A 25,411-nucleotide genomic window follows, 5' to 3' on the forward strand; every position below is an offset into this window, starting at 1 on the left:
CTTTCCGCTAGGCCGTTCCCGGCCGGATGATATACCGGAGAGTGCTTAATCTGTATTTCGTTCCATTTGTCTGACGTAAATTACCTCTCAGTATTTTGAACGGGCTATAACCAGTCTTGGTGGGGGTGATACGGTACGCCCATACTGTACTCTTGAGTACTGCCTCCCAATTCTTTGCGGCATTGATTGCTGCCTGTACTGACCCCGTAACAACCCGGTTAAATCTTTCCGCTAGGCCGTTCCCGGCCGGATGATATACCGTAGTGTGCTTAATCTGTATTCCGTTCCATTTGTCTGACGTAAATTACCTCTCAGTATTTTGAAAGGGCTATATCCAGTCTTGGTGGGGGTGATACGGTACGCCCATACTGTACTCTTGAGTACTGCTGAGGTGCTGGGTTTTTAGGAACCCAGTGGTGCCAGGGGATAACACCCGAAGACCTCTGAGTTCTCCCTGTTCCGGACCACAGAAACACAGAGTCTTCTAAGTGAAATCAAGGATCGAGTTTTATTGGCTGCAACCAAGTAACAAGCATCCTAGAAGTACAACAGCACGGGTTGTAGATTCTCAGGAGACTGTTCGTTTTTACAGAGGCAGCCTTCTCTTTTTATACAAAAATACATGCTCTAGGCAAGAATTCTTTAGTTTATAACACGGTGTGGAGTGTGGGCTTCGGCGGGCCGGAATAACAAGCGGGGAGGCCAGATATAATGCGCTATGGTTAGCTGGTTTCCACGTACAGGGGGTGATATATAGTCTCTGGGAGGGGGCCACTGGTGTCCTTGATGGTATACGGAGGACAGAAGACGTCGGATGGGGATGTATTGTAGGTGACTTCCCGCTGCTGGGCTGAGGTCGTCAGGGCGGTGTGCTCTTTCCCTCTCGGCTGCGTCGTCTGGTCCTGGGCATACACCGGTGGGCCTCGGAGGTTTGGGACGAAAGAAAATACAGAGCCGTTAGTCTTTCGCTCTCGTGAAGTAACGTAACTACCACCGACACCGGGACGTGAGGGTACGGAAGAGGTGGTGGTAAGGGAGGGGTGGACGGGGAGGTGGAAGAGACCGAAAATAGGGGGGCAATGGGTGAATAGGGTGCTCACGGGGTGGCAGGGGCCTATATATATGTATATATATAGTGCGATAGTGCTCAGGGTTGTGCAGCTTTATACAATATTTACAACTATCTACAAGAGACACACGGTGGCCCGCCGCAACTCCCTGGTGAGTTGCGGCCGCTCTCCAGCCACCTCCTGAGGACTCCACCAGTCCTCAGACCACACGTCGCCGTCGCCGTCCTCCTCCTCTGCTTCAGCTCGACCCTCCGACTCCTCGCTCCTCGCTCTCAGCTCCGGTTCCTTCCTTGCTGCCTCCTGCCACGAGTCCGCTGGTTGGAACGCCCTTCCTGGTGGATCGTCGGCTTTTCTACCTTCCGGGTCGTAGCTGGGGGCGGGACTTCCGGGATCATGGAGGACTGCTTCCGGTATCCCGTTTTCCGTGTTCGGGTCCTGGCGTACCTGCAGGGGATGAGAGAGAGAAGAACTCAGGGGGAAAGGGAACAAGGTATAATCGGGGTTAGACAAGTCGGCCCCCGCGCGAGGCGGCTGCCCCGCTAAGGTAGGGACCGTGACCTTTCCACACACGGTCATACACATATTTCCAAAATAAAGCAAAAAGCAAAGTCATGATGTGATAGATGATAGATGACCCAGCCCGGCCCAGAACTACCATCAGATATCGATGAAACCCCAATAAACTCGGGCACCTCCTCATCATAAAACTAGTCATAAACAAGAAACAGGGACAGGTGTGTGTATGATAAAGGATGGTTTGTATGTAGTGAATGGTTTATGGCATGTTGTGCCTTGATGCTATCTTACTCGGCCACTGGGCGAGGAACCGCCCGAACAGGTTTGGCTGGAGGCAGTGGAGTCAGCTCGGCCAGGTCATGGGGAAGTCAGCTAAGGTGGACGTGTCCTTTCAGATCAAACTCGGCCTCAATCAATTGACTATATGAGGGCAAGCCACAAGATGGATGCCGTTTACAAAATGGATTCCGAGGGTTCGAGACGGAAACCATGATTTAAGGGTGATAGCATCACTCAATCACAACGCAAATACATAGGGATAATGTCCTAACCATTACCGGTCTGCCAATACCAAATTCGTCATGGTACGATGATATTTTGTGACACGAGTGTCGGGCCTCGGTACCATATTATAGCAGGGTCCAGAATTTTCAGAACCACAGACCCTCCTTTTGCCCTTATATAGGCAATAACTCATGCTAATCTGAGTCCAAATCTGTATTCATGAAGTCATGGAGATGCTGCTGTAGCATCATTTTGTTGCTCAGTTCGTTCCTTGACACAGGCTTCCTTACACATGATGTAGCACAGAGGCCACATATTGCAGGAGCGCACTGCACACACAGGCAGAACAGGAACAGAATGGCTAAGATCATCCCAATGAATATCAGAATTTTCCATCCCCAGGCAGATATCAGTTCCCAGAACCACCCTAGCAAGGACCAATCTCCTTTGTCCACATGAATGGAATCAGAGATCTTGTGCAGTTTCGAGATGGCCTGGTACACTGTCGGAGCATTATCAGGAATAAAAATGCAGCAACTGGATTGGATCACTCTACATACCCCGCCACGGTCTGCAAGTATGACATCTAGGGCAACCCTATTTTGAAGAGTCATAAGGCGATCCGACTGGAGCTCAGCAGTCAAGTTACTAAGGGCACCAGCCGTTTCGGTCACGGCGGATTCTACTACCCTCGTCAACTGGCGAATGTTCCTGCTGTTCACCATAGGCCCCCAAAACGGCAGAAAACCTTTCGCGAAGTCTCCAAACTCTTGCTCCGAGGTGTCGTCTTTACTCACAACACCCCTAACTGTCCTTGTCCGATGGTAATCTGCCTCGGCCGTGTAGGTGGGTGGCAGCAGAAACGAGAAAAAACATGTGCCCGAGAAGTCAGGGGGCAACCATGTATACGCTCTAGCGTGGCAGACGAAGTAGGTACCCCTAGCTGCTAGGAATGAAGGGGAGGTCTGAGACGAGAAAACGTAAGTCTCAGTACAGACACTGTTCCCCAGCTGAGCTCTAGGGTTTTTGCCATTTCCCTGCAGACATAGGTGACCTTGGTAGGGTATTATCCAGACTGGGGAGGATTTCTTTGCTTTCAGACTCTCAGCTAAGGAAATTCCATATTGTGTTATATTCCATCTGCTGTAAGGCATCAATTAATCTCTGGGAATCGTTTTGTACGTGTCGACATCTCTGCTCATATTTCTAATTCCCGCCACTAGTGCCTTGTTGCTTGAGTTTTTCCCTGGAACATATAGTTCGAGGGCAAACAGGAACATTGCTCGAAGTGCCCACAGAGAACCATAATAACTAAACGGCAGAACAAAATACGGGATACCCTTATCCGTTGTGTGTGGCATAAGTCCACATACCCAACAGTTTGTGGTGTTCATTACAGTTTGGTGCTGGTGTAGGAGTTGGACGAATGAATTATTTACAAATTCTAATCTTCTGGCAGATTCGTGTTCAGGTAGAGGGTGGAAAGAATGCGGGGAAACAGTAGGGGGAGGTGTGGGTGAGTGTTATGTACAAAGGTAACTCGAAATGTGAATAGAGTATAACCAATCAAAAACATCATTATGCTACACAACATTAAAATGCATATTATCAAAAATTGGTTTCTCGCCATCACAATGCATATTTTTGTTTCAAAGTTCGTAGATCTAGCAGGTCTCTCTACCCTAGGAAACTCCATCCTCTAGTTGCTGCCCGCGGTGGGAGATTGATTCTGCTCAGGAGTGCTTCTGTTCAGTCCAGGGTAATTCCCTTAGACCAACCAGAACTGTTGACCTAAACGTCTCCAGCTGCACTTCCCAAGACGGTCAACCGCGACCCTAGCAGCAGAACCGGATGGCGGTTCGAAAATCAAAAATGAGCAAGTTCCCTGGGCGAGAGAGCTGTACAGTCAAAAAAAGTTCTTGGGGGAAAGAAAAATCTGATTAGTTTACTTTTATTAGTTCGTTTTTCTTGGCCTCAGATTATACCGTTGTTTCCCAGGTATGGTGTGGTCTTCAAACAATGTCTCAGGTTCTGTAGTGTCCAACTGCATTAACGGTGGCACAAATCCTTGCATAATACGATCACTCTCCTGGTCTGTACCAGTTCCTTTCAATCGTGCATTACTGAAGGGCACAAAGCGTGTGATGGACTCTGTCTCAGAGTCAGCAATTCCCTCCTGGACTCGCCGGTCATATGGAAGGGGCAGTGGGACCCGTTTACAGTGGGCACCGTGCACCCAATTCTTCTTTCCTTCCACCCGAACGGCTGATCTCGTGGAAAGAAGGACAAGGTACAGGCCAGTCCACCTGGGCTGTTCGTTCTTGGTGCGCTGGAAATTTCGCACCAACACCCAGGTGCCAGGTTCAATGGTGTGGCCTGGATCATCAGACGCTGGCGGAGAGGAACTGTGAACCTGTTGGTGTAAAACACGCAATTTAGTTGTCAATTCGTGCAAATAGTCAAGCAGTACAGGGTGCTCTATCTCGCTGAGTTTCTTGGGCCTTGGCACGCCCCAGTCGTTGGCTGGGCGGCCAAACACAATCTCGTGAGGGCTAAGTCCTAATCTGGAATGGACAGTCATCCTGGTAGATAAGAGTGCTAAAGGTAGGGCGTCAGGCCATTTAAGACCTGTGCTGGCTTGGATCTTGGCCAATTTTAACTTTAATGTGCCGTTGTAGCATTCTACTAATCCAGCTGATTGGGGGTGATTTGCAGCGTGGAATTTCTGGTGTATGCCTAGACACTCACACACTCTCTTCATCACTCGTCCCACGAATTCACTTCCATTATCACTCTAGACAATTCTAGGCATACCATACCTAGGGAAGAATTCTTTGACCAGGGCTTTGGCTGTGGACAAGGCAGTATTGTCCTTAAGGGGATACGCTTCCACCCACCTGGAGAAGGCGCAAACAACAACAAGCACGTATTTCAGATTGTTGCACCTCTCCATGTGGATGAAATCGAGCTGCAAAACCTCGAACGGATACGTTGGAGGCGCAAAATGACCAGCTGGAGTTGGAGTTCCCCTACCGGGATTGTACTTCAAACACACCATACAGTTCTTGACCACGTTCTCTGCGTATTTTGGGTTGCCACTATTCTGCCATACTGGGGCCAACAACTTACAGATTCCTTTCACGCTGATGTGAGCCATCCCATGAGCCATTGTCACCACTGCAAGCACATACGCGTCGGGTAACAGCCATCTTTGATGTTCAGACAATTCGACCCAACAACCATTCGCATCCAATCTACCCTTGCTTTCTCTCCATTAATTCACCTCTTTCTCAGTCGCCTCGGACTGTATGGACTTCACACTTTCAATAGTGTCCTCACACATACCTACATCAGCAATCCATCTCGCAGGACCTACAACATACATTCGACTCATTGCGTTCCTTGCAGTCTCTTTTGCAACTTCATCTGCGAATGCATTCCCACGACCAACATCATCTTGAATCTTTCTGTGTGCACTGCATTTCACAATCGCAACTTGTAGTGGCAAGGTCAGTGACTCGAGAAGCTCGTTAACTAGCTGACCATGCTGTATCTTTGCACCATGCGACGTCAGGAACCCACGTTCACGCCACAATCGTCCAAAACTATGAGCCACGCCAAAGGCGTACTGGCTGTCTGTATACACATTCACTCGTTTTCCTTTGGCCAACACACACGCTCTTGTAAGTGCAATCAACTCTGCTGCTTGCGCAGAATTGTGCGGTATACGTGCGGTTTCTACAATCGTGTGCAATGTTGTCACAGCATATGCTGAAGTCGTATCACCGTTTGGCAACTTGAAACATGAACCATCAACCCATAAAGTATCATTACATTCATGAAGGGGAGTGTCCTGTAAGTCTACTCTCCCTTTTGTCTCTTCTTCTGTCCTGAAACAGCAATCATGTTTTTCGACCTCATCTATCTCTGCTGGAATGGGCAATAACGTGGCTAGGTTGAGTGTATCGCACCTCTTTATGTGTATGTGACTCGCTAACAGTGTCAACTCATAGCTTGACAGTCGAGCACTAGTTAAGTGCTGTGTCTTTGTTCTGTTTAACAAAATGTCTACTGCATGTGGGACCCTAACGATCAGAGTGTTATTCATTACTAACCCAGCAGACTGTCGAATACAGACAGCTGCTGCAGCAGTGGCCCTCAAACAGCTTGGTAATGCCTTGGCTACAGGATCTAGAGTCGCAGAAATGTACGCGCATGGACGCTGTTTGTCCCCAAAGGATTATGTCAGGACTGATAATGCGCAACCTTCCCTCTCATCGACGTATAATGTGAAAGGCTTACTGTAGTCGGGGTTGCCCAACACAGGAGCCGAACACAATGCATCACGCAACTCGTGAAAACTCTTCTGACAATCTTCAGACCAAGGCATGGGATTGGGTGTATCCTTACAGATTAGTGCCAGCAAAGGTTTAGCCAACAATGAGAAATTCGGTATCCATTGTCTGCAATATGATGTAATGCCCAAGAAAGCACGCACTTCTCTCTGTGTCCTTGGGACACTCAATCTTGCATTTGCCTGTATTCTCTCTGGGGTCAGCTTCCTTCCCTCCTTCGATAAGATGTGACCTAAGTAGGTCACTTCTTGTCGACAAAATTGCAATTTCGAAAGAGAGACTTTGTGCTTCATGTCACATACATGACGCAACAACGTTAATGTTGCTTCCTTGCAAATCTCTTCAGTATCTGCAGCGACCAGCAAATCGTCTACGTACTGAATAAGAGTCGCACCATCAGGTAGAACAATCGTGTCAAGTTGTGATTTCAGGGCTTGGCTGAATATAGATGGACTTTCACAGTAGCCCTGAGGAGCGCGTTTGAAGCGAAAGCTTCGTCCTCCTAAATTGAAGCCAAAGATATCTCTGCTCTCCTCAGCAATCGGGATGCTGAAGAAAGCGTTCTTCAAATCAATCACCGAGAGCCAAGTGGCTGAAGCTGGAACCATAGTTAATAGGACAGTAATGTCGGGAACAACTGGAAACTGTGGCACAACAATCTTGTTCACTTCTCTAAGATCAATCACAAATCTGTACACAGGTAGTTGTGACGGATCAGTACGCTTTAAGACTGGCAAAATAGCACTGTTACAAATGTTGCCTATTGTCTCTTCAATGACATCTTTCTCAATCAGATCGTAAATGATCGCTAACAACGCTTTTTCACATTCGCCAGAGATCTTGTATTGGGGAATACGTGGCAACCTAACATTGGCTCGCAATGTTATGACATATGGGGCTATTTCCAAAAGACCCACATCATTAGAACCAGTACCCCAAAGTATATCTGGAAGAGATGACAATTCAGTTGGAATATTCTCCTTTGCCAAGTACATTGGAGAAATCACTTTCTTACCTAGGGTAAGTTGTACTCCCGAAGGAGAACAGTGCAAAGTTGCAAATAATCTCTTTAACAAATCCAAACCTAACAAATTTTCGCCACAACCTGTTGTAAGAATGAGGGGTGCTTCTAATTCATATGGCCCTACAGAAAGGGGCATAGGACTAGAAATCGTGTTTCTAACCGGGGCGCCAGAAAAACCTACTGAAACATTCATTTCGCCAGACAAAGGTGCGCCAGGAAGTTTTGAGTGCATAATAGAACTTTTTGTAGCACCAGTATCCAGCAGAAAAGGTTCTGATACACCTGATGTAATCACCTCAACATAAGGTCCCTTCTGATCTACTGGAACTGAAACAACTCCCTCTCTTTGTCCATGGCTGTCCTAGCAATTATTACCCTCATTCTCGTTTTCTGCATAGTAATCATCAGCATAGTACTGAGCTGACCTGGAAGACGCATTATTCTGTTGGTCAAAGCTGTTCATGGAATTCTGAGGCGGAAAAGAAGTAGCATTCTGGGGGAAATTTCCACGGCCATTACCCCTAGGAGCCTGTTGAACACCTCTACTTCTTGCACCAGGAACACCATTTAAACGTCGCAATAAAGCTGGACAGCTATTCTTGAAATGACCCTCTTCCTTGCAATATGCACACTGATTCGGACCATACGGTAAACGCTGTTGAGAAGACTCATTTCTTTGTGAGTTTCTCGAATACTGCTGTGGTTGCTGATAATCAGGCTGACTATTATTACGAGGCGGATAGGCTTGCTGGAGAAGGACTTTAGTTTTCAAATCTTTAGTCTTTTTGTCTGCCTTATCTAACTCGTCTTTGTGTCTATTTTCGTAGTACTGGGCTGTGGCTATAATCTGCGCTGACGTGGAAAGAGACCAAGCACTCTCTGAATCTTTCAATTTATTACATAGTTCAGGAAGCAGATTATGTACGAACTGGTCTACAAACAATCTTTGGCCACCCTCGGTAGCCATATCCTGACCACTATGATCGACGAAAGTCTCTTCAAACCTCGTGAAAAAGTCAGACACATTCTCATCTTTCTTCTGCTTGCACGCAGATAACTTGTCCCGATTCACACGTAATTCAGGCATTAAAGTTTTCATATATGTGATAATTCTACCAGGAAGTTCAGCTACCAAAGGCTCAGGCTTGGAGCCACCAACTTGTCTAGCATCAGCAGCAGTAATATTAGCCCACGTGTCACCTAATTCTGGATCATGATCTGCATGACGAATCTTACTCCATAAAGGCTGTGGTACAACATTTCCAAACAACATGTCTACATCTGCTAAATTAATTTTACATGAGCTGGCAGTCTGTGATAACTCCTTATAATATCCTGCAGGGTTCTTACGAGGATCAGGTAATGTCTGTTTGAGTGCTAAAACTTCAGATCTTTTCTAGGGGACATGTACCCATACGCGTTGGAAATGGGGCAGAATTGCTGGATTTGCATTTGCGTCACCTTCCCTCCAAACTGGAGGAACTTCTCTCATGGGGTACTGTTGCGCCTTTTTCCTACCTGACATGTCATCCTCATACAGTGATCTAGAAACGTTCCCTTACTCCTATAAGATAACAACAAATCTATTGCTCGTTCAACATCGGCACCTACAATCATGCCTTCATAAAATTTGAATCGCATACGGAATAATTCCTGCATTTTGCGTTTGGGATCATTGTCTTGCAAATCTTCGCAGAGATATACACACATCTCTTCAAATACATATCTTTGAGTGGGTGCGTCCCACTGACTGAAGACTTCCATAACAGACTGAACATCATACTTTACAGTATCAGTAACCCATTTACGTGCTAACTCATTGAGCACTACTCTTTCCTCATAATCAGGTAGTTGACTACGCAACTGTCTACGTCCTGTTTTAGGGGTCATCTTAGGCGACCCAAAGAAAGGTGAGAACAGACCAGTGACAGTACTTGCCACTCTCTGTCGAACAGAAGGAGAAGCTTGCGGAGAGGCAGACGTGCCAGAAAAGACAGGCTGATGTAAAGAGGAAGTCGAGGCAGTGGCAGAGGAAGTTGAGGCAATGGCAGAAGTAGTATCATAATAAACAGTTGGAGCAGTAGGCAAAGTCGTAGGAAAAGAAGATGGAGTATGTAGCGAAGGCGGCGGCCCTTGAGAGGGCTGCGCCGGAGAAGTAGGAACCAGCTGAAGAGGAGCTGGTGCTTGTGCAAGAACTGGAGTTCGTGCGCCGGGGCACGGTATAACAAAGCGCTTCGGGGGTGCAGTAGCATTAGGTGCATATGGAGGTGGTGAACTCAGTAAATGGGACATTAGTGGATCTTTCTCTGATGTCCTTTTTGAACCTTGTCCCTCATGTGGCAACATCGGGTAGCATTTATCTACTGCTAACTTCTTGCTTCTGAGCATTTGTTCACTCTCTTGCTCTTCCTCATTATCCCTGTATGCAATGGCAGCTTGTACCATTGACAAACCTCCTTTATTTTTCTTTGCTAATTTCATTTCTTTCTGTTTGGCTTCTTTGCGCCACAAGCGAAAAGAGTCAAACATCGCCGGCCGGGCTTTCTTCTTGAAAAGTTTGACCTCGAGATTATCTAAAATTTCTGCGTCAAAGCTACCATATTGGGGCCATTTTAAAACACCATCTTTTCTGGTGTATTTTATCCATACCTCATTATATGTGATAGGGCCTACTCCGTGCTTCAGATAAAGTTCATATGTTGGAGTTCCAATCGGAGGAACCGGACACGAATCCTCTAATCGGGAGTCCTTACTACAACCAAGACAAAACAAGTTTCCAAGTCTGCTAAGACCAGGCATCTTCGCTCACTAGTCTAGCTTCAAACTTCAAAGGATTATCGAATACGATATTTTCGTGATTACATGAATCCCTTGGTTTTGGCGCTTGCAAGTTCCAAACAAGGTGTATCTCAAGGATACCAAAATTAAGAATCAAACTAAGGACTGGGAGAGGCTCCACTTATACTTAACTGAGGTATTGATGATCGATGACGTCACTAGAAGACTCGTCTATGGTTTCGCTCTACCAAGGATCACTGGGTCCAAAATAGGGCGATAGTCAGGGCAGCAGTCCTTCATTGCCGTCGGGACGCGGGGAACCTCGCAGCAAAGACCTTCGGAACCACGTCGACATACAGGGGTCGCTGAAGTGGCTGGCCGTCCTCCGGAATTTTCACACGAAGCTCCTCACGAACATCTGGCTTGGACCGATACCGCTTGATACCGCCCCGAGTTGGGCGCCAAACTGTGGTGCCGGGTTTTTAGGAACCCGGTGGTGGCAGGGGATAACACCCGAAGACCCCTGAGTTCTCCCTGTTCCGGACCACAGAAACACAGAGTCTTCTAAGTGAAATCAAGGATCGAGTTTTATTGGCTGCAACCAAGTAACAAGCGTCCTAGAAGTACAACAGCACGGGTTGTAGATTCTCAGGAGACTGTTCGTTTTTACAGAGCCAGCCTTCTCCTTTTATACAAAAATACATGCTCTAGGCAAGAATTCTTTAGTTTATAACACAGTCATACACATATTTCCAAAATAAAGCAAAAAGCAAAGTCATGATGGTAAACCCACATTTTCGATGTCCAGTTTGTGATAGATGACCCAGCCCGGCCCAGAACTACCATCAGATATTGATGAAACCCAAATAAACTCGGGCACCTCCTCATCGTAAAACTAGTCATAAACAAGAAACAGGGACAGGTGTGTGTATGATAAAGCATGGTTTGTATGTAGTGAATGGTTTATGGCATATTGTGCCTTGATGCTATCTTACTCGGCCACTGGGCGAGGAACCGCCCGAACAGGTTTGGCTGGAGGCAGTGGAGTCAGCTCGGCCAGGTCATGGGGAAGTCAGCTAAGGTGGACGTGTCCTTTCAGATCAAACTCGGCCTCAATCAATTGACTATATGAGGTCAAGCCACAAGATGGATGCCGTTTGCAAAATGGATTGCGGGGGTTTTAGGCGGAAACCATGATTTAAGGGTGATAGCATCACTCAATCACAACGCAAATACATAGGGATAATGTCCTAATCATTACCGGTCTGCCGATACCAAATTCGTCATGGTACGATGATATTTTGTGACACGAGTGTCGGGCCTCAGTACCATATTATAGCAGGGTCCAGAATTTTCAGAACCACACTGCCTCCCAATTCTTTGCGGCATTGATTGCTGCCTGTACTGACCCCATAACAACCCGGTTAAATCTTTCAGCTAGGCCGTTCCCGGACGGATTATATACCGGAGTGTGCTTAATCTGTATTCCGTTCCATTTGTCTGACGTAAATTGCTGTCCATTATCACACGTGATGAATCTTGGTATTCCTTCAAGAACGTAAGAACGTGGCCGTGAGGAATGCTAGTATGGTGTCAGTGTCCACGGTTTTGCATACCTCCACTTCCGGCCACTTCGAGTATCTGTCTACCAACACAATTGCATATTTGGGTACACTCTGCACATTTAAAATGGGGCCTAGGATGTCAACTGCCAATTCTTCCCATGGATTTACCGGATTGGCAAATTTCCCCAGTGGAGGTCACCAAGTGGTCTGCGTCTTGTCTGCATTGTACACATTCCCTGACATGCCTCTCCACCTGGTTGTCTAGCGCCGGCCACCAGTATGCTTGTTTGGCTCTCTGCTTAGGCTTCACTATGCCTAAATGTCCTTCATGAAATATTGAGAGTAATCGCTTTACCAATTGGCCTGGCGGAACCACTTTATCTCCTTGCAGTATGAATACATTATTTTCCCTGACTGGTAGTTCCTCTCGAACTTCATAGAATTTGCGGTGTTCTGCCCCCAAGTGTTTCTTCTCTAGCCTTCCAGCGACTATGAACTGTTTAAGTGTTGTGAGATTTGCATCATTGTTGTATGCCTCTCTCCACTCTTGTGCACTTATGACTGCTTCCTGGTCTTCTGTGAAGGCCATGGTGTAATTATCCTCGCCCGTTTGCTTGGGCGCATCCTCCATTGCCGCCGCCCTGCTGAGGTAGTCCGCAACCTTGTTCTTGGCCCCCGGGATGTACTCTACATCGTACACATAGTCCAGCAACCGCAGCGTCAGTTTTACTATGCGAGGTGTAGCACTCGCATGTCCACTGGATGTGAGCACCTTCACTAACGGCTTATAATCCGTTCTGAGTAGGAATCTGGAGCCCCAGAGGAATTGGTGGAATCTTTCTATTGCCCAGATCGCCACCAGCATCTAATATTCTATCGCACTGAATTTTTCTTCGTTCGGGCTTAGGGATCTTGATGCGAGGCTGACTGTCGTCACGTTAATATGAGTCATTGTCTCTATATAATGTGTGTGTGATGTAACGCACTCAGACACCCTGCCCCACATACTTGGGATGAGTAACACTATAAAAGAAATTAAATACACATGAGAGACAGTCTAAGTGAAGATGAGGGACACCATTGGAGGGTGGCAGCAAGGCCGGACTGGCCGGACCGGGCATCAGGTGTTTCCTTGGGAGGCTGGAAAGGTGGGGGGGGGGTTGTTGCTGGGGGCTGGCACTGCACAGTTCCTTGTATATCCAGTAGTTTTCAATCAACACTAAAAGTGGCCTCACTTATATTCAGGTGTGGTTCACCATTGTCTGGTGACTAATAAACCTGCTGGAGTGAGATGCGAATTTTGAATCGTCTAACGTAGCAAGCTGCGGCAATACTGAAAAACCATGAGGTGCACGATTATCTCAACCTAATATAAACTTATTTTGACTTGTACTTAGGTGGTTGTTTATTTACTTACTTATATACTATTGAGCGACCACCTCTGATGTGTCTGTAAAACGTAACTTTTGTCCCGAAATTTTTTCCTTAATTTTGAACTTTTGTCCTGAATGTTTGTCCTGAATTTAGTCCCTTTGTCCTGAATTTTTGCACTTACTGTCCTGAATTTGCACCTATGCCAGTTGGTCACCCTAGACGCCGCCCATCAGCTGCTTTACGCGCCCGGAGGCGCCCAAGAGGACGCTCCTCCTTCGGTGGAGCGGGAGCTCCTTGTAATCTCGGGGGCAAAAACCAACGCTGCGCAATAACCCACCTGGGTGTCACAGACACCGCTGCTCTCCCCCGCTGCCGCTCTGGTCATCGCGGCCGCCGAGTGGGGAGAGCTGGACTTCAACATCCAGCAGCCCTTGCTGGACCGGGACACCGCCCATCAGCTGCTTTTCGCGCCCGGAGGCGCACAAGAGGACGCTGCTCCTTCGGTGGAGCGGGAGCCCCTTGTAATCTCGGGGGCAAAAACCAACGCTGCACAATAACCCACCTGGGTCCCACAGACACCGCTGCTCTCCCCCGCTGCTGCTCTGGTCATCGCGGCCGTCGAGCGGGGAGAGCTGGACTTCAACATCCAGCAACCCTTGTTGGACCGGGACGCCGCCCATCAGCTGCTTTTTGCGCCCGGAGGCGTACAAGAGGACGCTGCTCCTCCCTGCACGCGGGATCGCGCGCTGGAGCCGCCGGAAGAAGCCCGGGACAAGGGCGGGCCATCTGTGGCCGCCCGGGGACGGAGGAGGACGGGACAGGCCCGGTCCTTAACATCTGTGGATTGGGAAGTGTCTGGAAACACTCTCGGGCAAGATTCGGGTTAGTACATGACATATCCCTTGCAATATGACTCACGGGTGATAGTGAGAGACACCTTGAACTAGTGACACTTGGGAGTAATAGTGGGCAAGTGCCACTGCCTGGATATCTATTGATCAAAGTTTGGTGAATTTTGGAAATACTCTATAGCCCCATTTATAAAGAAAAACGATTAGCACATGGACATGGCAAGCACAGTGCAAACAAGGTCATCAAAATTATCTAAGGGTACCCCTCTAGTCTCCTCTAATGGCAGTAAATCTAAAGGTATACCTATATCAATTCCGGACAAACCTACTGCCATTGATAGAATGCTACATCAAGCATTAGGGAAAGTAGCATCGGAGATTGAGCGAACAGAGAGAGGTCTCTTATTAACTCCCCAACCTATTTCACTAACCCTGGAGCTAGACTCAGAAGACCAAACATCGCTACTAGCTTCACCTGATCTTGAGATATTTGATATCGCTCCTGCTCAAGATGGGACTTCACTGGTACAGGAGATAACCTCCAGGAGGGAAACACCACAAACTAGCGAGGCTAAGAAAACTAATAGGAATAAGTCCAGGCGCAAGAAAGTCACCCCGAATAAGGCCCCGTTAGATAGTCCCACCACAGATACAAGGCCTACTGGGGGGGCTGTATCAAACACACAAGAGCCCCCAATGTGGGTAGCCCAAATAATCACCAACTTACAAAACCACCTAGAACAACTCATCGCCAATCAGACTAAATTGGTTCTTAGCAGATTGGATAAAGTAATAAGTTTGGTTAAAACAAAGGGGCTGCCAGGTGGCAGTAATCCTGTCCCCCCAGGTAAAAATCAATTGAGGGAGGATACTATTACTAGCTTAGAAATACCACCTATAAACATACCCGGAAATGCCCAAGGCAACACCATTCAACAACCCCTGACTTCCCTGAACACACAACCAGAAGGCCCGATATCCGTTCCCCCGACTTTGCCCGCTGCCAGTAGAGACGCACCTCAGGGAGCGTCAAAGGGCATACACCAAGCAATGGTTCACAGACAATCCACGACCTCCCCCGTAAACCAGAGCCCACCAGAGAATACCACCACCAAGGGTCATTCAAACACACCAGTAACCCTCAATTTACCTCCTGACGCAGCACCTTATGTAATTATCCTTACAGGAGTTCCAGTGCTGAGGCCAGAACAGGTGGAAACTTATGGCGAACTTAAAAACAAAACCATGTTCTGGTTAAATAAGTGCAGGCTCTGGTCGGGACGTAACAGGGGGAAATAATAATGTTTCGGTGGGTGAATCGGGTGGGAACCAGACCTAAGGAGGACATCGGGGATTGTGTGGTGGTAAACTTTAGAAACAGGCAGGTGGTGGATCAGATATTAAGTTGGGGTCCAACCACAGAGGTTAGTAACATCAGATCCATGCCTCTTAGTTTCTTTTATCCTAAAGGGGTTTATAATCGGGGAAGTGCCATGGGCGGATTGAAAGCTAGGGAGTGGAACTTAGTTGGGCATAACCGCAGACAGCACTATGTAGGCATGAGGAATCAGGGTGGGATTGATCTCCAGAATAGATTTGATCCTCTGTCCACCCTAGAAGGAGTAGACTAACTGGGGATAGATACAAACCCTAGACATATACAAGCTAGGGACAAGAATCATGGACAGATTAAGACACCCTTGATTAAAACATCTCAAAATGAGTTAGCACAGAGAGGGGAAAGTAAGCGGGCAAATATGGCAGAGAGTACCGAACCTTGTACTGTAAGTGAGATCGAGTCAACGGGACTAGATAGCATTGATATAGGCACCCAATTAATAAATATAAATAAGGCAGCTGACCCTAATGAAATTTTATACTGGAAGGAAACGCACTCACTCCTCCCCCCCAGGGATAGGACAAGAAGAACAGTTGGGCGGGATGGACTGAAAATACTATCCGGGAATGTAGCAGGACTTGAGGCCAAATATGAAGATCATGAATGGAGGCAATACATCGCCGGGTTTCATGTGATATGCCTGCAGGAGACCTGGATGATTGATTGTAACCATTTCTCCCTGGAAGGGTTTGAGTGTTTTTCAGTCCCTGCACATAGGTCAGCCCCAGGGAGAGCTATGGGAGGGCTGATCATATATGTTGACCTTCTCATACAAGGGGTCTGGTCCAACCTCAACTGGGCATCACAGAACATGATGGCAGTGGGCTTTCGCTCAAAACATCATCCTGGTTAATTGGTACAATGCGGTGGGGGCAAATGGGAAAGGAAACACAATAAAAGAACTGGATTCCCGCCTAAAAGCCCAGCTGACGATGGTGCCAAAAGCAAAATCGGCAGCAGCTCCATTTGTAGTCCTGATAGGGGATTTTAACTGTCATCTTTGCGCAAACTTTAAGCCATTGAACAAGGATTGGTCACGGTGTACAGTGGAGAAAGGGCCACACTTCTCGCATTCTATGGAAGGGGTGGAGCTAGATAAGGTGCTGAAAGGCCAGAATTTGGTCCATACAATGGACCTGATAGAAATGGGAAGTGGTGAGAAGCTCAACCCTACTTTTAAGGGCAGAGGATGTTGGTCGTACATTAACTACATTATGGTGTCATCTATACTCAAAAGCTGGGTTAGTAGGGTGGACATAGAAAATAGTATATTTAGCAATCATAACCCCCTGGTGCTAGAATTAAAAGGTGCAACTATTAAAAACATATCATGTGGGGTAGGAGCGACAGAGAAGATATCAGACCAAGGGAGAAGACTTAGATGGTCTAAAATAGATGGGGATAATTTTTACAAACATTTATTAATCACAGGGGCAGACCCACTAAATACATGCCTCAACCCAAATATTGAGGGGGTAGCTGTAGTAATTGCATTTGAAAAGAAGGCGCTCCTCATTGACGGACTATTGAGGACCACTGGGACTAGGATAGCGATGACCCCCGAACCTAGATGGTTCGATAAAGAATGCTTTAAGGCACACAAAGATCTTAAATCTAGCCTAAAAATAACCCCTAGAGATAGTATTTACATAGCTCAATGTAGGCTGACCTATAAGAAGGCACTAAAAGCCCGTAAAACCAGTCTTCAAACACAAGCTTGGGCGAATCTAAGGAAGGCGACGGAAAGAAGAGACCTGACTGAATTCTGGAAAATTATAAATAAACCATGTTTCCAGGACTCAAATGCCCACAAATTTTAAATACTATCTTGCCAGGGCAGTGGCACTCCCATTTCAGAAATTTATACAATCACACGGGAGAAATAAACAATGATGAAGGGCAGAGGTTAAAACTGACTGCACGGCCAGAGATTACCCTGGCTGAAGTAGAAGGTGCAATCCTGGGGCTAACTAAAAATAAGTCGCCTGGCCCGGATGGAATTCCTCCTGACCTATCCCTCAGTAAAATAGAGCTGTGGGCGCCCATCCTCACGAGGGTCTTGAACGCGGCAGTGGAGGCGGGTCTGCTGCGTTCTTGGTCATCGGCAACCATAGTTTCAATTTTTTTAAATGGAAACCGAGATGACCCCAATTGCTATCGTCCGATATCTTTGATTGATGTCACGGCGAAGGTCCTGGGTAGGGTGGTTTTAAATCGCCTGACCGACTGGGCAGATACCCACCGGGTAATAACGGACACGCAATATGGGTTCAGGGAGGGGAGGTCGACCACGGACCAATGCCTGAATCTTTACTTGTTGGTCGCTAAGTACACCATAGCCAGCAAGGAAGCAGTCTACCTGGGATTCATGGACCTCTCTGCGGCATTCGATCATGTGAACAGAGAGAAGCTATGGGCCCTGATGAAAGGTTTAGGGGTGGACCAGTATTTAGTTAACATCCTAAAGGCTTTGTACTGGAACACAACAGCGTCCGTCCGTTTTAACCTAGACGGAAGCAAGACATCACCATTTCCATGCACTAGTGGAGTGCAGCAGGGCTGCATTTTAGCTCCTTTTTTGTTTTCACTTTATATTAATAATTTAGATAGGGATTTATGCAAACTTGGAGTGGATTCCCCGCAAATAGGCACTCGCCCAGTTCCCGTCCTGCTTTACGCAGACGACGCAGTGTTATTAGCCCAGACACCGCGGGGGTTACAGAGGCTCATTGATGGATTTGTGAGTTTTATGGCCTCACTTGATTTGACGGCAAATCTGGACAAATCATATGTTATGCTCGCGGGAGCCAGACCAGACAAGAAATTTTCTTATAAGATAGGAACCCACAAAATTAGTCTGGTGCAGTCCTTTCCCTATTTAGGTGTACTATTCGATGGGCTTCTAAAGTTTAGATCTTTAGTGGACAAACATTATGCAAAATTGGTGGCCTCATCCGGTGCTATAATGGGGTATGGGAGAAGGCTGGGGAGATGGTCTCCCGAGAAAGTGATGAATTTGTACAGATCGATATGTTGTGCTAAGGCAGCTTACGGGGCGGAAGTTTGGGGTTTTGTGAACATATACCCGGTCCAGGCAGAGGAAAACAAATTCTTCAGAAGGATATTGAAAGTTCCATCGAGTACATCGGCCAACATTCTACACGAGGAACTGGGAGAACCCTACATTGAAGACCAGATTAAGATCAGGCCTCTTTTGGCCTGGGTGAAAATCTGGTACATCGCCGAGGCAGACCTCAGTAGACAAATTATCACAGACTGTTTGAAACTAGACAAATGGTGCTCTATCCCCTGGCTAAATTATGTAAAGTGCACCCTAGAGGCCATTGGCTGTAAGAATCTCTTCACAGAACCTGAAGCCCTTACTGCCCAGAATAAAACGACGGTCAAGAAAATGTTTGGGGAATGGACAATTGCAAGGAGGGCGGCTACTGAACAGTGTAAATCCACAGTTGTGGCTTATAGATTATTGAAAATAGAGTGGAAGGGAACCCTATCTCTCACTGATCTATAATGCACAGGACAGATTTTATATGACCCGTTTTAGTAAGATGGCAGTGAGGCTAAGGAACTCAAAAGAGATGAGCTGAATATGATGCCCTGCAAATGAAGACTTTGGATCAAATGAAATGAAATGTATTGGATGAATAATTTTTTTTCTAATGTATTTTTAACTGTTTTATGTACTTTTATGGTATCTTTTTAAGTGCCGAATAAAGAAATATTTGATTTGGTCACCCTAGACTCTAGGGTGACAAACTGGCATAGGTGCAAATTCAGGACAGTGAGTGCAAAAATTAATTTTGCCCAATATCTTGATGGGTTATACTCTTTGGGGCAGATTTATGTTGGTGATGCGCCACGTTTGCGTCACGCAACTGCGGCGTAAACGTGGCGCATCCCTGCGACCCATTTACAACGTGACGCATATAGGCAGATGCGTCACGTTGTGAAGCCCTGCGCCACTTGTGGGCGTTCCGGCGCAGGGTGGGCGTTCCGGGGCAGGTGCGCCTCGCAAAAGTGGCTGAGTGAAATCTATAAGATTTCACTCAGTCACTTTCAGGCCAATGCTGCGTCAAAACCCTGCGCCTGCTTGAAGCAGGCGTAAGGCTTGACGCAGCATTGGACAGATAGGGCATCCCCGAGCCTTGCTGGAGCAGCGTCGCGCTTGCGACGCAACTCTAGCAATGCGCCACCTTTACGGCACAGATGCGTTACGCATCTGTGCCGTTTTTGCCCCATGGTGTGCCTCATTGTAAATGCGGCGCACCATGGGTGGCGGAGCAGCGGCGCAAAATAACTGGCGCATCCCTGGGGATGCGCCAGTTATCATAAATCTGCCCCCTAGTCTCTAGGGCCTAGAGACTAGGATATAATCCATCAAGATATTGGGCAAAATGAGGACAGACAAATAAAAAAAATTACAAAAAAAAATGAACACAGAGATTCCTATAGAATGAAGAGTAACTAGATATCCGTAAGGGAAACCATTCAATGTCCCCTTGAAATGCATAGGAAGACTCCTCCCTCATTGCGCCCATGCAATTCTATGGCAGGACAGGAGGCTCAGATTATGCTTTCTCGATTTCTTTACTACCAACAGCAGCCAATAGGAACATGGAAAAGAAAAAACCAAACTACAACTCCCATGAGCCCTTAGGCAACCATAGAGACTACATGCTATATAAACCACCATAGAGGACAACACTTCCTCTTTCTTTGCTGCTTCGCAGCCAGTTAAGTCCATTTCTCTTACTTATTACAACTTGCATGTTTGTTTATTGCATTGACTGGTATATTGCTTTGTGCATTTACTCACATGTTGTATGCCGCTTTTCAGCTGCTTCCTTTGATTGTTGCCGCTTTGCCGTGTGGTTCGTCGCCTCTGGCGTCCGTTGCTTCGGCGTGTTGTGCTTTGTATATTGTTCCGCTTCTGAGAGCGCGTGTCGCCTCTCTTGTACTACGGGCGCATTGTGCCCGTGTGTCTTCTGTTTTGTGGAGCGGGACCGGGGCTCGCGCGCTGGTGTCGTGCGTCGCTCCTCTTCCGGAGTGTCAGGCACGCCTCCGCGCATGCGCGTTGGCTTTATTTACGTTCCGTGTGTGTCACGGAGCCCAGACACGCTCGGAGGCGGTGTTGCTTTGTTGTGCCTCAGCCCACTGCCTGCCGGAGAGCCCCTCAAGACGCCTTTTTCCCTCAGAATAGGGTTTAGGGCTGTATAATCAATAGAGGCGTTGCCTAGGGTGACTATATCTGCAAGCCTGTCCCTCCACTTTTGAATTTACCTGTCTTTGGTCGAGTTGGTTGCTCTGCCTGTTAGGCTTGCTTGGGGCTGTCACTCCCCCTGACTAGGTCGCTTGGTTTACGCCTTGACCTTTCTTTATTATTTGTGTGGGCTTACTGGTGTACATATATATATTTATATATATATTTCCTCAGTGGTGTGTATTATCTTTTTCTTCCACCATGGCTGAATATGAGGACGCTGAGGAATATTATTACGATGAGGAACCCGAGGAGTACTTTGAATACGACTTGGTCGATGCCCTTGACCAGGGGGTCCGACATTCAGTCAATACTGCGCTAGTCCACGCAATAGGACCTCTGAAGCGCCACTTGACAGATTACGCTCAGCAGCAGGGCTGGATTCCATCCTCTTCTACCAAACACTCCTCTAAGTCACCTGGGAATCCTCATAAGTCTGACTTTATGAAATTAGCTAAGTCCTTATCTGCCCCTACTGTGTCTAAAAGAGCCCATCCTCCTCCCCCGGACACGGAAGACACCTCCTCCTCTTCGTCTTCAGGTCCCTCTGGTCTCCCCCCTGCTAAAAAGTCACGCAAAGAACATTTTGTTGACGCTTCTTCCCATCCACCGGTCCTGACCTTTGAGCCAACGGATATCATCCATCCCAACTCCAAAACTTGGTCCCCTGCACCAGAGGTTGCTGATTACATACAGGCTCACATCCGTGATTCCTTTGATCAGGAGGTGCGCTCTCGGTTACGCTCCGAGTGCCCTCACCCGGAGTTGGAGGATAAGTTAGCTGACACCCCAGAGGTCGATCAGACTATTTTGACATACCTCAAAAAATTCACTAAAGATCCAAAGAAGGGGATTGATCGCTCTTGGCGCCTGTGTCAGGATAAGTTGCTTGATCTTCTTGGCCCCCTGACGAAGATCCTGGATTTAGGTTATCAAGCACAAGGGTCGGCGTCTGGCATCGACCCGGATGAGCTTATTGGATGGGCCCAACGGGCTATCTGTTTCCTGGGAAACGCGAACTGTGCCCTTTCCACCAAACGTAGACGTTCCATCTTATTGAAAATGGATCCCCGGTTGTCTGAACTGGCAACGTCTGAGTCGGGCCCCTTGGCTCAGGGTCTCCTGTTTGGCCAACCATTTGTAAAGGAATTAACAAAGTTCGTTGCGACCTTTAGTGGCCTTGACAAGGCGCAATCTTCCTTGCGCAGGGCGTTCCGCCCGGTTTTTGCCAGGGCCGGACGTTCTGGGGGACGTTCGTTCGGCCGAGGTTCTGGTCGGCAGCGTGGACAACAGTCCCACCAGGGAGGGGGCGGACAGCGTCAACAGCAACAGTCCTCCTATTCCAGTTCCAAGACGACCTTCTACCCCTCCCGTAAAGGTCGTGGTCAAGGCAACAAAGGAGGCTACGGTTGAAACCAGGGAGGTCGCCAAGATTTCTCCTCAACAGGTGAGCTTGATTCCTTACGACAGTGTTGTTCTGGGGGGCAAGGTGCATTTTTTTCTAGAGAATTGGCGCACGATCTCCAACGATGCATGGATCTTGCAGACAGTTCAAGGGTACCACATCGAATTTTATCACCCACCCCTTCAGGGTCCCGTCCCTTTTCCCCTTGTTTTTTCCCAACGAGATCGGAAGGTGATCTCCAAGGAAATCGATTCTCTTCTTCTCAAAGGGGCCTTGTGAGAACGACCCTACATCCACAGGGGTTCGTCAGCAATGTGTTTCTGGTGGAGAAGAAAGGGGGAGGATCTCGCCTTGTGCTCAATCTCAAGGAGTTCAACAACGGGGTGGTCTATCGCCACTTCAAGATGGAGGGCATCCATCTTCTCAGGGATCTTCTTCGCAAGGGCGACTGGATGGTTCGCCTGGATTTGAAGGACGCTTACTTGTCCGTTCCCATTTTTACGCCTCATCGCCGCTTTCTTCAGTTCCAGTGGTCAGAGGAGTGGTTCGAGTACACGGTTCTCCCGTTCGGCCTATCGTCCGCTCCATGGTGCTTCACGAGACCAGTTATGGAATCGCTGCGAGTGCGGGGGGTGCGGCTAATCGTGTATCTGGACGACATTCTTTTGATGGCTCAGTGCCCGCTGCAACTACGTTCCCATTTATCGTGGACAATCGATCTGCTTCAGTCTCTCGGATTTCTGGTGAATCCTCAGAAATCTCATTTGCAACCCACTCAGTCGATAGAGTTTCTGGGTTTCCTTGTGGACTCGATCTCTTGCCAGCTTCTCTTGCCTGCCCAGAAGGTCAGGTCTATCAAGAGGGAATTGAAGTTACTGTTGTCCGCACCGAACGTGTCTTTGCGGTCGATCGCTCGGATAGTCGGACTATTGGCCTCTTCCATTCAGGCGATCTTTCCAGGTCCCTTACGTTATCGGGTCCTGTAACGACTCAAGATCCGGCACTTGCAGAAGGGTCTTCGTTATTCCGACCTTGTTCCTCTGTCACAGGACGCGAAGTCGGAGATGTTGTGGTGGCTCCATCACATGGAAGCCTGGAACGGGAAAGCCCTGTTCGGCTCGACTCCGGATTTGGTGTTGGAATCGGATGCGAGTCTGTGGGGCTGGGGAGCCCGTTGCGGAGACATGACGACGGGCGGCCGTTGGTCTCAGGACGAATTAGCCCTTCACATCAACTGCCTGGAACTTCTGGCGGGATCCTTTGCGATCCGCAGCCTTGCTCTCACGCCACCAGCTGTTGCATTTTGCTCCGCATGGACAACATCTCAGCAGTGAGGTATGTGAACAAACTGGGGGGAACACGGTCGAGACTGTTAGCAGAGATTGCGAAGGATTTCTGGCATTTCTGCCTTCGGAGGAAGATCACTCTTATTGCAGAGTATCTCCCAGGTCGCCAGAATCAAGTGGCCGACTGGAACTCTCGCCATCTGCTGGACTTCAGCGACTGGCGGCTTCACCCCCGTGTCTTTCGGAATCTGTCTCGCCTTTGGGGTCGACCTTGGATCGATCTCTTCCCCTCTCGCCTCAATGCTCAACTGCCCAGGTTTTACAGCTGGCGTCCGGATCCGGAGGCTCTTGCCACGGATGCCTTTCTCCAGACTTGGCCTCCTCAGCTTTGCTATGCTTTTCCCTCGTTTGCAATGATCCCGCAAGTCTTGGCCAGAACGAAGCAGTTTCAATCGGAGATCATTCTGATAGCTCCTCTTTGGAGGGCTCAAGCGTGGTTTCCGGATCTTCTGGAAATGAGTTGCTCGACTCCGTTCCTGCTTCCAACGAAGTGGAACCTGCTGTTAGATCCTCTGCTCCATCCACATCCTCTAATTCTGTCGGGCCAGCTCCGTCTGGTGGCGTGGCGTCTTTCGGGGAACGCTGGAAAGTCCCTGGCTTATCTGGAGACGCTGAGAGATTTATCAATGAAGCTTGGGCCCCCAACACGCGCAAGCGTTATGCGTCAGCTTGGCGACGATGGTGTGATTGGTGTTCTGAACAAGACCTGGATCCCGCTTCAGCAGATGTCTCTTTAGTTGTTAATTTTCTTGCTTCCATCGCTTCTTCTGGTTCTGCTTACAGGACTGTCAATTCTTTTCGCTCCGCTCTCTCTGCGGGCCATGATTTTGTCGACGGGAAGCCTATTGGTGAACATCATCTAATCTCTAAACTGCTTCGTGGTGTTCGGATGGCTAAGCCGCCATGTCCGAAGTATGTAGCTCTTTGGGATGTCTCCATTGTATTACGTTTTCTGGAAGCTTGGCCTCCCAACGCTTCTCTGTCTTGTAAGCAATTGTCTGCAAAATTGCCAATGCTTTTATGCTTGGTATCCTGTAAGCGTATTTCGGATGTACGCGCGTTGGATCTCGCGGGCCGTTCCTTTTCCCCGGAAGGAGTTACTTTTACGGTTTCCAGACGTACAAAGACTAATCTGGCTACTGTCACTTATCCAGCTTTTCCTCAGAACCCACAGTTGTGTGTGGTCCGCTGTATAAAAGATTATGAAGTGAGTACTGCTCCTTTTCGTCAGGATTTGTCTGGGCAGTTGTTGATTGCTTTGCAAAAGCCTTTTAAGCCTGTGGCGCCAGCTACTCTTGCTCGTTGGGTGCGCTGGCTTATGTCGGAGGCAGGAATTGATGTCTCCATTTTTGGAGCTCATTCCGCGAGGGGTGCCATGGCCTCTAAGGCTTTCCATGTTGGTGTAAGTTTGCAAGACATTGTGAAGACGGCTGATTGGTCTTCTGATACTGTGTTTAAGACATATTATTTCAAACCCATTGTGGATATTGCCTCTGTTGTGGTGGACAAGCTTTGAACAAGCATAATCTGAGCCTCCTGTCCTGCCATAGAATAAAAAATTTGCAAACATTCGTGACAAGAATTTTCAATTCTATTAAGGACACGGAGGCGAGGATTATCCCACCCATTTGTATTCTACTGCATTGTTTATGTTGCATCTCTGCTTTGCTATGATCTGCAATGTTTCTTGCATTGATTTTTTCCCCACCCTATGTGATGCTACCTTTCCAAGGTTTTGGAGTTGTGTATTACGGCTCTGTTTTTCTTTCAGGTTCGGACCAGAAGTGATCCTTCGTCATGGTCTCTCCTGCAGTGTTTTCCGCTCCTTTGGATATTGGATTTGCTGTGTTTCCTGATGCGGCCTGTTCGCTTTTGGATGGTTGCCTGTTTCCTGTTGGCCTCTTTTGCAGTTGCCTTCGGTCTTTTTCCTTCAGGATGGTCGG

The 25,411-nt window shown here is 47.9% G+C and overlaps 1 pseudogene; it reads left to right on the forward strand.

Annotated features, from left to right (window-relative positions):
• The first annotated feature begins 21,779 nt into the window (after positions 1–21,779).
• LOC147717728 (uncharacterized) lies at positions 21,780–25,080 on the forward strand (annotated as a pseudogene).
• The last annotated feature ends 331 nt before the right edge of the window (positions 25,081–25,411 follow it).

Source organism: Lissotriton vulgaris, chromosome 5 (genome assembly GCF_964263255.1).
Source record: "Lissotriton vulgaris chromosome 5, aLisVul1.2, whole genome shotgun sequence".
NCBI classification, from domain to species: Eukaryota; Metazoa; Chordata; class Amphibia; order Caudata; family Salamandridae; genus Lissotriton; species Lissotriton vulgaris.